This window comes from Bolinopsis microptera, chromosome 9 (assembly GCF_026151205.1).
Source record: "Bolinopsis microptera isolate Bmic1 chromosome 9, MBARI_Bmic_1.0, whole genome shotgun sequence".
NCBI classification, from domain to species: domain Eukaryota; kingdom Metazoa; phylum Ctenophora; class Tentaculata; order Lobata; family Bolinopsidae; genus Bolinopsis; species Bolinopsis microptera.
In genome coordinates, this window is record NC_087080.1 from 9026440 (window position 1) to 9041976 (window position 15537).

At 37.8% G+C, this 15537-nt stretch overlaps 1 long non-coding RNA gene across 1 annotated transcript; it reads left to right on the forward strand.

The window, feature by feature from the left end:
- Positions 1-2243: 2243 nt before the first annotated feature.
- On the forward strand, positions 2244-2912 carry LOC134820770 (uncharacterized). The gene is made up of 3 exons (XR_010160920.1): positions 2244-2331; positions 2529-2632; positions 2824-2912. It is a non-coding gene; the product is annotated as an uncharacterized LOC134820770 (long non-coding RNA).
- The last annotated feature ends 12625 nt before the right edge of the window (positions 2913-15537 follow it).

A 15537-nucleotide genomic window follows, 5' to 3' on the forward strand; every position in this document is an offset into this window, starting at 1 on the left:
TTGAGAAGAGCTCGTTAGAACTGCTTCCTTTCCCTTCAGTATCCCACAGTCTCTCGAGTTTATGTTATAGTTGTCCTAAACTAGAGCGCATCAACAACATTGATCTTAAATCTCTGAGAAGTCGACTGGACTATTCAGTGGACGATCCTTTTATTCAATGGTATCATCTATTAAAGAGCATTTGTCACTGTGAGCCTGATGATGAAGATATTATGGAAGAGCTGCAAAGAGAAGAGCAATAACTTAGGGAGGCATGAGATTGGAATTTTGTAAATCACATAAACTTATTTGAATTGTCAGCCGATATTGGATAATCTAGGGACTTGTCATCAAAGGGATAATCACGTTTATTAATTTTTTCTATTTTGACTTTTAATCTATGCTGGAGCCCACTCAATCCCTATATTTGTTTTATTATGACATTAAGTTTAAAATGAAGAATTTTGATTTTATAACGTTTTGAAATTATTTCGTTATGTTCGTTTTTACTCGAAGTCTTTTTTGAGAGCTGTGGAAATATAAAATACTATTTTTTACTTTAGAAGTCTTGTCTGAAAATAATACCTTACTCGGGAATATTATAGCGGGTTAATTTATGACTGGGAAAATTAATGACCGGGAAAAATATGACGGACTTTCCCAAAACCCGCCAAATTATCCCGGTCATGTATTTACCGGTGGCCGACCTTTCAAGTTTTTTTTCAGAGGTCAACAAATTTTCAACCGAAATTTCTGTTTTTGTTACTTGTTAAAGAAGTTATTTCAATTTACAGTTATTGATATTACTCAGAAATAGAAAAAAAAGACACGTCTATTTAAAGGAAAATAAATCTAAGCAATAATAAGTCAAATCTTCATTAAAGCGTATTCTCATTATCATTATCGCTAATGTCCCCTCCGTTATCATTATTGATATCCCCCTGCTGCTGACCGTCAAATTCGAAGTTGTATTGTTGTCTTAACAAGACTTTCATTTTTTCCGCTAATGGGGCTACTGCTCTGAAGGTCAGCCGGAGCTTAATTTCCTGCCCACCGCTTGGTATTGGGGAACGTCTTGGCTTTGCATCTTCAACTGCTCCAGTAATCAATCCACCGTGGACCATGACATAGTGGCACAGTTTACTCACTTCTAGCGGGATGTGGCCACAAGTTACTTTAACGGGAAAAACTCCCTCTTTCTTTAGTCTACACACTGCACACGAGAAGCGATCAATCTTTAGAGACAAGAGAAGTAAGAATCACGGTCCACCCTGAAATCTGATTTCTATAACCAAATTTTGATTTTTATAACGAAATTATGGTAGCAACCGCCGATAAAGTTACAGCCCTCCATCCACTGCTTCAAAAGTCTTCTCTAGCACATATGAGACTTCAGGTAAAATATGATGATCACCACCCCATTGGAACCTCATAATCTGAGTCGGCGGGTTTTTTTATGACTGGTAAAATTTTTGATCGGGAAAAATATGGCGGAATCTTCCAAAACCCACCACTTTATCCCGGTTATAATATTCCCGAGTAAGGTAGATATAAATTTAGATACAAAATATTTGTGGAATTTTTCCGTATTTTTCGTACTCAACTTCTTAAAATTGTACAGCGTTTTTGAAAGGACGAAATAAAACGTAAATTTCAACTGTGTCTTATCACCAGCTAGGTATCATGTAAAATGGGAGAACACAAATTCGGTTAGTTTGTAGACCGAGGAATTCCGTCAGCACAGAACTAGATGCTGGATACAAGATAATATCCAGTAAAATGATAAGGTATCTTCCTCGTCATACATACAATGTTTTGAGACGTTACCTTACCTCTCAGCATTCCTTAGAGGTCCCAAAACCTGTGGAGAACAGAGCGGTTAACAATAAACCTCTTTATGGTATGTTTTAACTGTTAAGTGAACAAGTTTCTTCTTCAACTCATTCCATAATATTTTGTTGTTTCACTCTGGATGAGGGCAACGACAGTCATCTTAACACTAAAAAATATATCTAGAGTTGCACCTGATTTCATTCTCATGCTTATAACTTCTTTCAGACACTGTGGTTGTCAGATCTCCAGTCAATACAGATATTGAGGATATTCTGAACAAGAAGCAACAGATTTCTGTAAACGGTATAGTGCTAGCACTTCTAATTTCGTTCAAAATTTAATCGCTCAATCATCTTTACATCACCACTATTCGACATGTCTGATCCGATGGTTGTGTAACAAATTTTCATACTTTTACTCCTAGATGAAGTGAATTGTGGTCTTTTCGGGCTTGATAGAACAGATCTTGAAGATCATTTTACTTTAGTTACCAGTAAATGTGACGATTTACTCCATCAGGTATAGGATTTCATATCTTTTTACTTTTTTTGTTTAATGCCATTTTAAAATTAGTCGTTTATGATAAATTGTTCAATTTCAATTTTAATTGTTATAGTAACACCCAGTAACACCTACTAACACCTACTAACACCTACTAACACCTACTAACACCTACTAACACCTACTAACACCTACTAACACCTACCCCACTGCAGTTAGAAACTAGCAGTACAGATGAAACACTTGAACTGGCAGATGACCTGGTGAGAAAAATTGTCTCTGTTGGTGACATGGCGCTCTTCTTAGCACAATCTACCAGGTTTCCTACCTTTCTTTAGAAATTTGTGTCCCTGGTACATAATTGAAATCTAGTTTTAACTTTTCGTTAAATACCTTTTATTTAATCAGCTTTATTTAGGCACCTTTATTAAGAGGTGTACCAAATATGACTACATCTGCAAAGCTAGTGCTAATCCAGTGTATCTCTTATTTATGTTAAATGCTACTCAGCGATAAGAGAGACGAAGGTCGTGAACTACTGAAACAAGCTGAAGTATACATGAACAAGTTGAATAACAGTTCTGTTATCTTCTCAGCTCTTAAACGCCTGGTGGAAGACACGGAAACTTGGGAACAGGTTAGTTAATCCTTAGCTACTGTCTAGTTTTAGCTACTGTCTAGTTTTAGCTTAGTTGATTACTTTGTTTTTTCATCTGGGTTGGCCAGCATGGTCACAATCATGCAGCTCACTGAATCAAGGCAGTAAGGTAGTACCGCTAGTACGTTTTGTGAAAAGTCGGGGTGAGATGTGCCGAGAGCGGGAATTGAACCCAGGACCTCCCGATAACCAATCAGGTGCTATAACTCTGTAGCTATCTCGCCTTGAATCTTGATTGCTTTGTACTATTTTAACTACTGCTTTTATTAGTTTGAGTTTAAGTCAGATGCTGTAATTTCGAAGTTTGTAATACTAAATATAAATTAGGTTCTACTTAACATGAAGCTTCCGGTTAAGTCTCAATTATTCCTCCAGATGGAGGGTGAATCCCGGAGAGCAGTGTTGATGTTGTTGGTGGACTGTAAAAATAACGGCTCTGACCAGATACCTGAGAAACACACTGAAATACAGACCCTTATAAAACAGGTGAATATATTCACATAATATGTGAATCTTAAATAAAACTAAAGCTAAACCACATATATAATGTGGTTTAGTTTTTAGTTTTGTTGGGTTTTTATTCAAAGTTATGAAACTAAATTTGAGTTAGAATATAAAGTATTTGAGGTTATAAGGACACGTTCATTTGAGTTTGAGGATATTGGTAAACAAAAATAATAGCGTTTTCGACGATAGTGGCTTAATTTTGACATCTATTAACCTAGCACGTTCAGAAGTTCTGAACATTAGCCACGTAACCCATACTCCCATATGCAATGCTCAGAAAGAAAATATATTGTTGTTAGGTACTATAATGTTTCAAATGTCACATTTTGTGTGACTTAGTTAACTGCAGTTGTCTAATTATCATTCCTTGGTCTGAAATATAGTAGATAAGGTCAATCTAACAATTATGATACAACATTGGTTAAAGGGCACGGATCGAACGGTTACAAGGCAATATTTGGGTAACTTTGTCACACTCAGAATAACATCCCTCTATTCTACTGTGAGGTGTCTTCAAAACCCTTTCAACTCATTATCTGATGGTTGATCTACCAATCATAGCCCTAAAATATGTTATTTTGAATAGTTAGCTAATACAGGCACTTGGTTATTGGGAAATGAGGTTAATTCTGTCAGGCATCATGTAGCCGGTGGGCCCGACATGATACGACATATCTTGACACGTCGGGGTTTGTCGGGATTTGTCAGGGTTTGTCGGGGTTTGTCGGGGTTTGTCAGGGTTTGACGGGGTTTGACGGGGTTTCCGGTTTGTCGAGCCTGGAGGCTTTTCTTTTTTTTTTTTGAGTCTCCCAACAAAAAGCCGAGACCGAGTCATCAAGCTTTACGTGGAAAAACACTATCCAATAAGGCCTCATGTAGCCGGTGGGCCCGAGGCAAAACCCCTCGACAAACCCCGACAAACCCCGTTTGTCGGGGTTTGTCGGGATATGTCGGGGTTTGTCGGGGTTTGTCGGGGTTTGTCGAGCCTGGAGGCTACATGATGCCTTCAAGGGTTTCGCGCCCGAGATCAGGCGCTGGTCTCTATTGCAGACCTCTATATCTGCGTTCACTACGTGGGCGGCGGACATCAAAATCCGCTGCGTAATACATCGCGTTGCGTCGAGAACTTAACCCGGAACCCACGTCAACTTCGTGTTGTTCCTCTTTTTCTTCCCCGGCATAAGTCCCCGCTATAACCAGCTTACCACTTTACACTATATGACGTTGATTATCTTGGTCGTTGGAATTCTGGAACTAATCTTCAGATAACGGTAAATTCCAGTGCCCCGCCCCTGCCATATAACTATTTGATTTAGTGATGATTTTCCAGTCTCTACTATAATGGTATGATGATGAAAATCTAAAATATATGGCTACAATGAGCATTTTAATAGCAATATTAATTCAATCCTACAATGTGTCATGTAATAATATTAAAACCGTTGTATGTATCTACTTAACAAACTTCTTATCGGTCATGTAATCCAGAAAATGTGTTGCTGTTAATAGATAAGCAGCGTTATCACTTAGAAATCAACCCAGTTATAATAACAAATTTGAACAAGGGGGGACCAAAATTTTAATTGTCAATAATCATTATCTGATGAGTCAGTTGTGACTGGTGACACGTATCCTAGTGGTGGTCGACGATTACACGCTATATGATGCGGTAAAAGTGGTCTGGGTTTCTTTTCCTTTTTCTTAGTTACTCCTGCACTGCTACTTTTCATTGCTGAACTTGTCGAGACAGTGTCCTTATCTTCTACTGATTTAACTTGACTGCAAACTGCACCTTTCCTAATAAAATGATTTTCATTTGGCGTTTCTCGAGCTTTCTCTCTCAATTCTGCTACCAGTTTTCGATGTTCTACTCTCTGCTCCAGGGTTCGATCAGGTGTCAGATAAACATTTTTGAAAATCGTGCTTTTGAGCTCCTTTGACTTTCTCAAAAGATCTGTCAATGCGGCTGAACTGTCCAATACGACCTTGACAGGCCTGGAAATGTCACTACTATGCTGTTTCCCAATCCTCTCTGCCTTAAAAAAGGGTTTCTCTTCAATCGACACGAATACTTCCTTGACTGTAGAGTGAATATCTTCATCCGCTGCTTCCTCCAAACCGAATATCATGAGGTTTTTACTCCTATCTTCTACAATGTCTTTCACAGCGGTTTGAATTTTCTTCAAAGTGATCGATTCAACAGTTGTCTTCTTAACAGCCTCACTGTATGATTTCAGTTCTTTCTTCAAAGTAGTCTGAATACCAGATTGAAGAATATCTATCTGTTCCCTTTTACTAACCAGTAGCTCACTCTGGACCTCAGCTAATTCTTTGATCGCATGTTTCGCTTCCGATTTCAACGAATCTACTTCTAAGCATCCACTTTTCAGCAACTTGATCAAGTCTAGCGAACAATTGACAACTTTGAACAAAAACGATGACAAATCCTTTTTCGTTCCTCCATTTGTAAATACCAGCTCCTCAGTGAACTCAACATGATCTTTTCGACCCATCTTCTTGTACAAAGAATGAAAGACCGCCTCTGTTCTTCCAATCTGTTTCACTGCATCTTGGTAAAGTAGCCATAAGGCCCCCCTTTACACTTTATCAACTAATAAACTTTACTGATAACAGAGCTCACAAATTCGACACGTAAGCAAATTAAACGGGAACAAAGCTATAATGGTATAATCAATGTTTTTCTCTTTGAGGTCCCATATTGCTTTTGTTAGAGCACCACCCGGAGCCATTACTCGGCACTAACGCCTTAAAATCTTTAATTACAATCAAATTATATAAATATATGCACACAATTATAAAATATGATAACGCTATTAGCAAATTTTAAATAGTATTATCTCTATTATAATTCAGAGAATTATTTCTGTAGAATGTAGAATGTAGAATGTATGTACGACCGCCCACGTGCAAATTATGTAAACAAATCCAATTACATCAAACGTTGCGTAGTTACCATGGTAACAAGGATTGTTATACGCACGTGCACGTGCAATGATTGTTTTAACGTCATTTTGATCGGTTTTGTTGATATTACGCTGTGTTTAGTACGAGCAACATTTTAATTGGCTGTATTTTCGGTTGTGTAGAATATTTTTGACGCGACTTAAACTTACTAACAAAAAATACTATTAGCTTCCTCCCTGTGACCACGGGTTTTCTAGTAATAGTATAAGTACTCAATCGGTACTTAGGGTTTTTGAAGCTTTGGCGATGATAGTACCATCGTGTTTTAAATTTCTTTGTTAATCCTATATTTAAAGTCAGTTCCTTCTTTAATGTTGTTCATTAAGGTACATGAAGCAAGTCCATTCTTTTGCCCCAATATTCACGAGCCGATTCTCGCTTAATCGCTAGCCCGCTTTAATCGGGCCTCTTGTGTTAAACATAATGCTGAACTGGTAGTAGAGTGGCTTAAATATAAACAAATAAATAATATCATACGAAAAAGTGCAAGGAAAGATATAATGAAATCTCAAACATAAATTACACATGCGCTATTGGATCTTCTGGATCCTCCTTGTAATACGAATTACGATCCTTTTCTTCTCCTCTTGTATACTTGCCATCCTTGTTTGCTGCTCACCAGTGAAAACCAAATCCTCATACAATAATATTCTGACCGATCATTAATTAAAAACTATTTATATCGGGCATTGGCCCTGAACAGTATTGCGCCAAATACTGTGACTGGCTCGGGCATGTTTTTGAGCAGACCTCGCAATGTAGGGCCTTGTCTAATCTCGGTACAGGATCTTTTCTTTTCTGGTTCTACTTCTTTTGACATGTGGGCCTGTGCATGGAGAAGTTTACTGGATTTTACCAGTGGTGGTACAACTCGTCTGGGTGTAGAAGCATACCGAACAACATAATACATCTTATAATACATTTATATTTTTCTTTCTAAAGAAGCAAGCCCCTGTTTACGGTACTGAAAATGTTTAGTATAATACAACTTATAATATTAAAGTTAATTAAGTGAACGTCTTCACCTGCAACATGAAGTTTTCAAATGTAGTTCTATGAAAACTTAGAATACATGTGAACTTGTGACTGTACCTTGTGAACAATTGCTCTTACCTGAAACTGGGTCATCAACCAAAAGAACTAAGCCATGTTGGTCGTCAATCAGAGGCACTTATCCAATAAGAACGATGCAGAGCCATTGGAATGTGTAGAATTAATTAAGCCAGTTCGTCTTCCTGCTCTTGTTGTCATAATTATTTTCTTGATTTTCTGTCTGGTGTGAATGTGAATATTTTTCACCTATTCACCTGACCAACAACCTTAGCGTAAGTTTCAGGGACCTCTGTCTTTTAGATTTTTTACGTCTTGTCTCAAAATGTGTGCCCAACATTGTAGAAATAATGTTGTTAAAAACCTCGATAATGTAGTAATCTGCTGATTTTCGCTTGCCTGGTCCTACTAGTTTACGTCGTTTATTAGAAGAATACATTGGTAGGGGTGGTGGGGCCGGGCACATACCCACACATCCGATATTTAGCAAGTTGTGTCGCTGACACCACAGATAAACCGACACTATAAATGTAACACTTGTCCTAATATAGTCGTTATCCAAATGTAACCCTAGTTTTAACATGGAGGACATTCATATTGTAATGGTCTTGCTTCTTCACCAGGATTATTTCGTAGCTGCTGAACCTTCATCTGCTTGTCTCGTGGTTCAAGATGTGAAAGACTACCTTCAATCATATCCAACGCCCCTTTCGTGAGTTTGTCCTGAGATAAGTGAGTTCAGAAAATAAATACCTCAACCTTTCATTACTCTGATGACATGATGAATTGATGATGCTGCTTAACTGTGGTATAATTAAATATCTACCACCGAGGCAAAACGCAGCTGAGTGGCATCATCTGCTTCAAATGGTGTTAATCAATCTGAAATAAATAGATATCAATTATAAATTACAAACAAGTAAATAGCAATCATGGAATATCCTATTAATGAGAGAATATCATGTGTAGAACAACATAAACACCCTACGTGCGTGGGATGGACTCCTGGGGTGGATTTTTATTCAGCGCGTTTTTTGTAGCCTGTTCAACTTGACGTTTTGATTCGTTACTATCTCAATGTCACAGATACACAGAATGTGAGGTGATCATCTTAAAGAGAAACATCTCAGCTTTCACCTGGTGTAAAGTTTATCTTTGTACTCAAAATATAGCTCGCTCAGTGTGCAATAGAAGTTGACAATACAATAACCACGTCCGCGACCGGTCGTCAGATGCCGGAGTGTTGCACAAAATTGGGTCCCTAAATTAAAATTCTATGACACAGTTACCATGCAGAAATGTCTGGAGTAACATTTGGTGAAAATTTGAAGGGTCTACTGTTAATATTGCAAAAGTTATTGAAAACAAACTAGCTTAATCAGAAGTTTTTGGGAAAATTTCAATTTTGTACGTAGTGGGGTCTACTGGAGTACTGGGGTGGACGCTTGGGGTGGACTCTCGCAACGCGCATCTGATGGAGTGGCTTTTTCAACAGCCGTCAGTACGGCCAATATCAGAGCACAAATTATTGTGAGTAAGACCTTAATGGTCAGCTATGAACCCCTCACTAGAATAGTAACCGAATCTAAAAACAAGGAAATGTTATTCCGTCAAAGCTCAAATTTTTTACTCTTCTCAGTGCAGTTACTATGAATGTACTAGCTAAGTATCGTTGATCGTAGCTGCATTACACAGTAGAAAGTAACCAAGGAACTAGGAAGATGGCTGATTAACGAAGCAATTTCAACGTGAACAGTTCCAAAATACATAATCATGGCGACGATAGTTCAACTTGAACCTTTTTAGTTTTTACAGTCTTAAATCACAATAAAATCATGTTAACTGCAAATCACAAAATCAAATCACTTAAATCTGATACAGTCCCGTTACAGTACGCTTTCGTGACAACCTCAATGCTTAAAAAATAAATATTCTCCAGTCTTGTGAATAGGCTTCGTCTAATGTAAACAGTTGATGTAATAGCTATCAAGTAATAGTTGCTATATTATACACAAAAACACCATATTAGATTGCTAATTAGTGTTTATACACAGGATCACTTAATCTAGTTCTCCTCCTCCTCCTCCACCTCCTCCTCAGTCCTCAGTCCTCCTCCTCAGTCCTCCTCCTCATCCTTCTCGTCAGAGACGATATATATGGAAGGTTCCGTACCATTTTACTGACACCACGGCATCAACTTTAACGCGACTTTCCGCAAAAACCGTAAAAGATATACAATTGAAAAGTGTTTGACTGGGTCAAATGTTTTAATGGCCTCCAAATCAGCATGAAAAAATAAAAAATTGGCCAAGAAATAGGAGTTTTTGACTCCAAAATTTGGACCCCCAAGTGGTGTCAAAAACGCGAATTAAATAGGTAATAATTATTTTAGTCTCTTGAGTCTTGACACCATTTTAGGGTTACTAGCAGGAACCCGTCTACCCTAAAGTGGTGTCAAGACTCGAGAGACTAAAATAATTATTACCTATTTAATTTGCGTTTTTGACACCACTTGGGAGTCCAAATTTTGGGCACTAAAATTCTTATTCCTTGGCCAATTTTTTACTTTTTCATGCTGATTTGAAGGCCATTAAAGCATTTGACCCAGTCAAAAAAGTTTCAGTTGTATATCTTTTACGGTTTTTGCGGAAAGTCGCGTTAAAGTTGATGCCATGGTGTCAGTAAAATGGCACGGAACCATATATATCGTCTCGCTTTATATATAGTAAGATACGGGTTCCTGCTAGTATAAATAATCCGTGAGATTAAATGCCAGGAATGCGCACAGATCAGTAAAATGATAGTGAAATTGTGCAGAGGTGTTTAGCATTGTAAAACCACTCGAGATTAATCATAATTCGTCTTGATAGTAAAGTATTGTTTCGTTATTGTTATCAAAGTTTGTGTGTCGGATCATCGCGAAAGTTTAGGTAGATATAAGGCATCATGGTTTTAGGTTGGTACTTGGAATCCTGGGTATTGGTAGAGAAGTGATGTATATGTATATTGTTTAATCTGAGTGAAACGAGATAAATACACAACTATTCGGAACATTGATTTGACAGATATTTTTTCAGACAATGCCCTACAACGGGCTTAGGACGGTAAGAGACCTCGCAGAAGCTGTATCGAAGTTTAAGCTGGGAAAGGTAAAACTTTTGTGTTCGGCAACGAGGCCGTTTATGACACTGGAGGTTCAAATACCCAATTTCTCAAAAGTTGCTCTGATGTGTGCGTTGGAGAAAGTAAGTTACGCATCCAAATGCCATTTCGGTGCTTACTCGCCCTATTGTTTCAAAAGCCCACTTAACTGTATAATTTGGATTTAATGATTTTAATTGGATTTCAAAATTGCAGAGTAAATATATAAGGTCTAATATAAGGTCTAATCACACCCTCTAAACGATGAAAGTATTAACTTGATTGCATTTTAAATACAACGTGTTCGTATCATTATCACCTGATCAAAAAACTCTCTAGGGAACAGATGGTGCAAGTAAAACTGTTCCAAGACCTGGCCCAAGTCAGCCTTATAGAGCTGGTGCAAGACGTGGAGTTGTCCCTGACAATCAACCTGGCCCAAGTCATGCTTATAACAGTCCGAGACGAGGTGCAGCTGCTCCCTCAATCGATAGTCACAGGAGTGGTGCTTCAGCTGGATTAAGTCTCCCTCAGATTCTTAAAAGCACGACTTGTAAGTCTACTCAAAAACTGGGTGTGTGGGTGGGTGGGTGGTTGGTCGGGCAGATATGATACTGATGTATTTTTTGTAATAGTAATTCTTACATTGACTAAATTCAGATAGGTATCAGAGTAACTCTTTGAACAGAAGCCCGCCTCCGTCACTTAGGATTAATCCGAAGGTGAGTCCATGAGTTGAGTTCTTGCTAGTGCTGCAAATATTTGACTGTTTGTGTGTCGGATCATCGTGAAAGTTAAGGTATATATAAGGCATCATGGTTTTAGGTTAGTATTAGGAATCCTGGGTATTGGTAGAGAAGTAATATGTATATGTATATTGTTTAATCTGAGTGAAACGAGGACGACATAAATTGTTTAATTGTCAGAAGATGTTATAAAGTCGTTTAGAACTGTCCAGAGACCAGAGGTGCTGAATTTAATGAGTTATGAGTTTTAAACACAGATGGCCTTGAGATGTATTTTTTTAAACAATAAGACCTAACTGATGTAGATCAGTTCTGTTATATCCATCTATTATGCACAATTTTGTGATTGAATATTTTCAAATTTTTCGTGACGTTTAAATTGCATTGCGTCTTAAAATATGATGTAGTGATAAGTGCTATATTCTTAGAAATGAGTTACAACAGACTGAAAGAAGCGGCTGGCAAATACAGACGAAACATTAAGCCGATACACTGTACGGTAGTACAGATAACAAGAAAAAGTGCATCAGCTTTCTAGAAAGCTGGTAAGAATGTCTCAATAGCATTTATAATATATTTATGAACTTTCCTTTTAGGAGCCACAACTCATGCCGTCCTATGGGAATCTTGCAGAAAGCACAATTTTTAATCTGAGTGAAACGAGGACGACATAAATTCAAGGGTCGACCGAGTCCTCGGCCTCGGTATTACCGAGGAATGGCGATTTTTCCTCGGCCTCGGCCTCGGCCTCGGTCAGGAGGACAATTCCTCGGTTCGCCTCGGCCTCGGTCAAAAATAGATTCGAAATTCCTCGGCCTCGGCGAAATTTGACGATTTTACCGAGGATTTGACCGAGGATTTTTGTTGAAATTTTGGGAATTTTTCTACAGACTTACAGAGGTTAATGTAAACGAATTTGTAAAATTGAAAATAAAACGACCAATTGACCAGGACACAAAGCTAAAAATATCATAGTCTAAGATTCATCGTCTGATGAAATGACAATATCTGAGCACTCTGAATCAGAATAATCTTCTGTGCACAGCTCAGAAGGGGGACAGTCCTCTTTATTTGGGGCTTCAAATTCATTTGGACAGGGGCCGAAGTCGTCCCCAAATGTTCCGATGTTCTTTTTGAGAAACAAGCACCCCTCAAAGTTTGTTGGCCTAAGGCTACAAGATGGCTGCCGGAGCTAGAGTTTTTGGTTGTACCTGATGCACCGACACCATCCATCTCACCACGCTTCTGATAGAATATTTCAAATTTCACTGTCAATTACTCAGATCCTGCCTGGGCATGCCCACTCCTGACTCTTGGCGAACTTGCCCCTTCATAATGATTGTAGCGTGTGTACACAGTATATTAGTACACAGTACAATCTAGGTACAGTGCGCTTTTCCTAATAAACAATGCCCTTTTTCCCAACAATTTTTCTGCCAAAATTCCTCGGCCTCGGCCTCGGCCTCGGTCAAAATTTGCACTCCTCGGTCAAAAAAAAGAAACCTCGGTTGTCCTCGGCCTCGGTCTTAACTAACTGTATTTTCCTCGGCCTCGGCCTCGGTCGAAAATCCTGCCCTCGGTCGACCCCTGCATAAATTGTTTAATTGTCAGAAGATGTTATAAAGTCGTTTAGAACTGTCCAGAGGTGCTGAATTTAATGAGTTTTAAACACAGATGGCCTTGAGATTTCCCTTAATTCATAAGGGAGTTTATTCCAAAGAATGTGTGCTCTGTAAAAGTAAGACTTAGATATGCCTGAACATCATGGTAACTGGTTAAATCAAAACTGTGACATTTGGGGCAAGGGAACAGTAGAAAAGCTTTCCTTCGAAAATCTTCCAGAATGTATCCTTCTACTCTGAAGATTTTCTCTTTAAATGAAAGCTTTTTCTTCGTTAATATGGCTTTCAGTGTCTTGTAGTTGTGCCATCCATTATGAACTCACTAGTTTTATTTTATTCTATGTTTATTTCAGGTAAATAAAACAGGCCGTTGTGGGTGTTAAGTAAAGTTGCACTATCAGTTATTTGGCTCCTTCACCAGATGGGGAAACACAGATGGTCATATCATGATGGTCCTATCATGCTCTAGATATTTCTTGTGTCTAAACTCTAAAACTATAAGAGGTATGTACTATTTTGTAAGTCATTGTTTCGTGTCTAAAATAATTATAGAAATAAGATTGATATTGAATATGAATTCTCTTTCTGTCCTTATCTCTTTTTGCTCCACTCTTCTGCAACTATCGATAATCGATACAAAATTTAAATAACGGTTGTTTCAGGCCTCCATAGATTAAATTTTCAGTCGAAGTAAGCTATAACATGGTTATCACTTTCCAGGAACAAGGAAGTAAGCTATAACATGGTTATCACTTTCCAGGAACAAGGAAGTAAGCTATAACATGGTTATCACTTTCCAGGAACAAGGAAGTAAGCTATAACATGGTTATCACTTTCCAGGAACAAGGAAGTAAGCTATAACATGGTTATCACTTTCCAGGAACAAAGAAGACAACACCGACTGGAGATTGAGCGGAAATGAAGCTCAGAAGATTTACGAAGATAGAAGGTTAGTATTTCATTGTGTTAAACTTCTGGCCAAGGACTTGAACTGATTTGATCGCCGTATCACCTTTGAGAGAAGGCATTTTTAAAAGCAGGTACAACTCAAGAAGTTGAATAGATGCGAGATTGTGTGTGGTAATAAAATCCCCTCTATCCTACAATATGTGTTTACAATGTGACGTAGAAGCTGTTTGTTCTTCTCATTCCATCATTTATCTGTACCTAGTCATCTGTTTTCTACCAAGCACTCTTTCCGCCTTTGGCTTTCCGTTTGTTGGCAGGAGTGGAATAGCTGCCCCCCCTCCGTAATCAACCGTAATCAAGACCCCGAACCCCCCCCCCCCGGCCCCCTACTGTCGCAGTTATGTCCTTTTAACTTTTTAAGAATTTTAACACGGTTTAGCAATTTTTATCAGTTCAAACCCAACTCTGTAATGTGACTTATAGCCGGGTAAATATATATAAAACATATTAATCTTAATACTACACTTCAATAATCAGTAATATCAATTTGTTGCATAACTTATACTGCAAATCCGTTGAAAATTACACCCGAATAAACATTTAACGGCTCCATTTCACAATTTAGAAGCAAATTTGTTAGGGGCCCATGATTCATATTAAAACTCTTACCACAGCTACAGTGAACACATTTCCACCTTTATCTGAACGGAGATAACACTACCTTACACTTCCCTTAATTTACCGTTCAGGATGTTACACTCAAATAGATAGCGTTGTAAGATAGCGTGTAAGCGGGAATAGCGGGAATCAGTTTGAGTGTATATTATATTAGTGGTCGGTTTTGTGTGAGGTGGTAATTTCGAAAATAACTGTATTATGGCGTTAAATACTAATATAGGGGGGGGGGGCCAACCATATTAAAGTATATTAAAGTATATCCCGGGTCAAAATCGGAAAAAATCCTACATTTTAATATACTTTAATATACCTACAATTAGAAGATTTATATTCTTCGTTAAGATGAACTATATTTTTCACTCAGATTCACAAGATAAGCCTGTTTTAGGACTAGTACATGAATTTCCATCCAGATTGGTCAAAAATTGGCTAAGCTACGAGCTTAAAAAAATATGCCCATATTTGGGCATACGCTTTTGCCCAAATTCGCTTTTGCCCAAATTCGATAAAATTTCAATATTTTTTAATGAGACTAACTCTATGTGAAATATATAACTCAGTGTTTGTTGAATATAGTGGATACTAAGTAAAAAGACCTCCATGAACAAAATTGGGAAAATTGCACATAATATCTCGGTTCGGAATACTAGCCAAAATGACTTCATTAAAATTGAAATAACTCCATCAGTTTTCAATATTTTTTCAAGAACTTTTTGGAATCGATTAAGAATTGCATTTCAAGCTTATTTTGGGCAACAATTTTTGATGTAGGCCTCCAAGGAGATAGAGATATATTAAAGTATATTGTAGGTATATTAAAGTATATTAAAGTATATTAAAGTATATCCCCGGGTCAAAATCGGGAAAAATCCTACATTTTAATATACTTTAATATGGTTGGCCCCCCCCCAATATATTAGACTAGTGA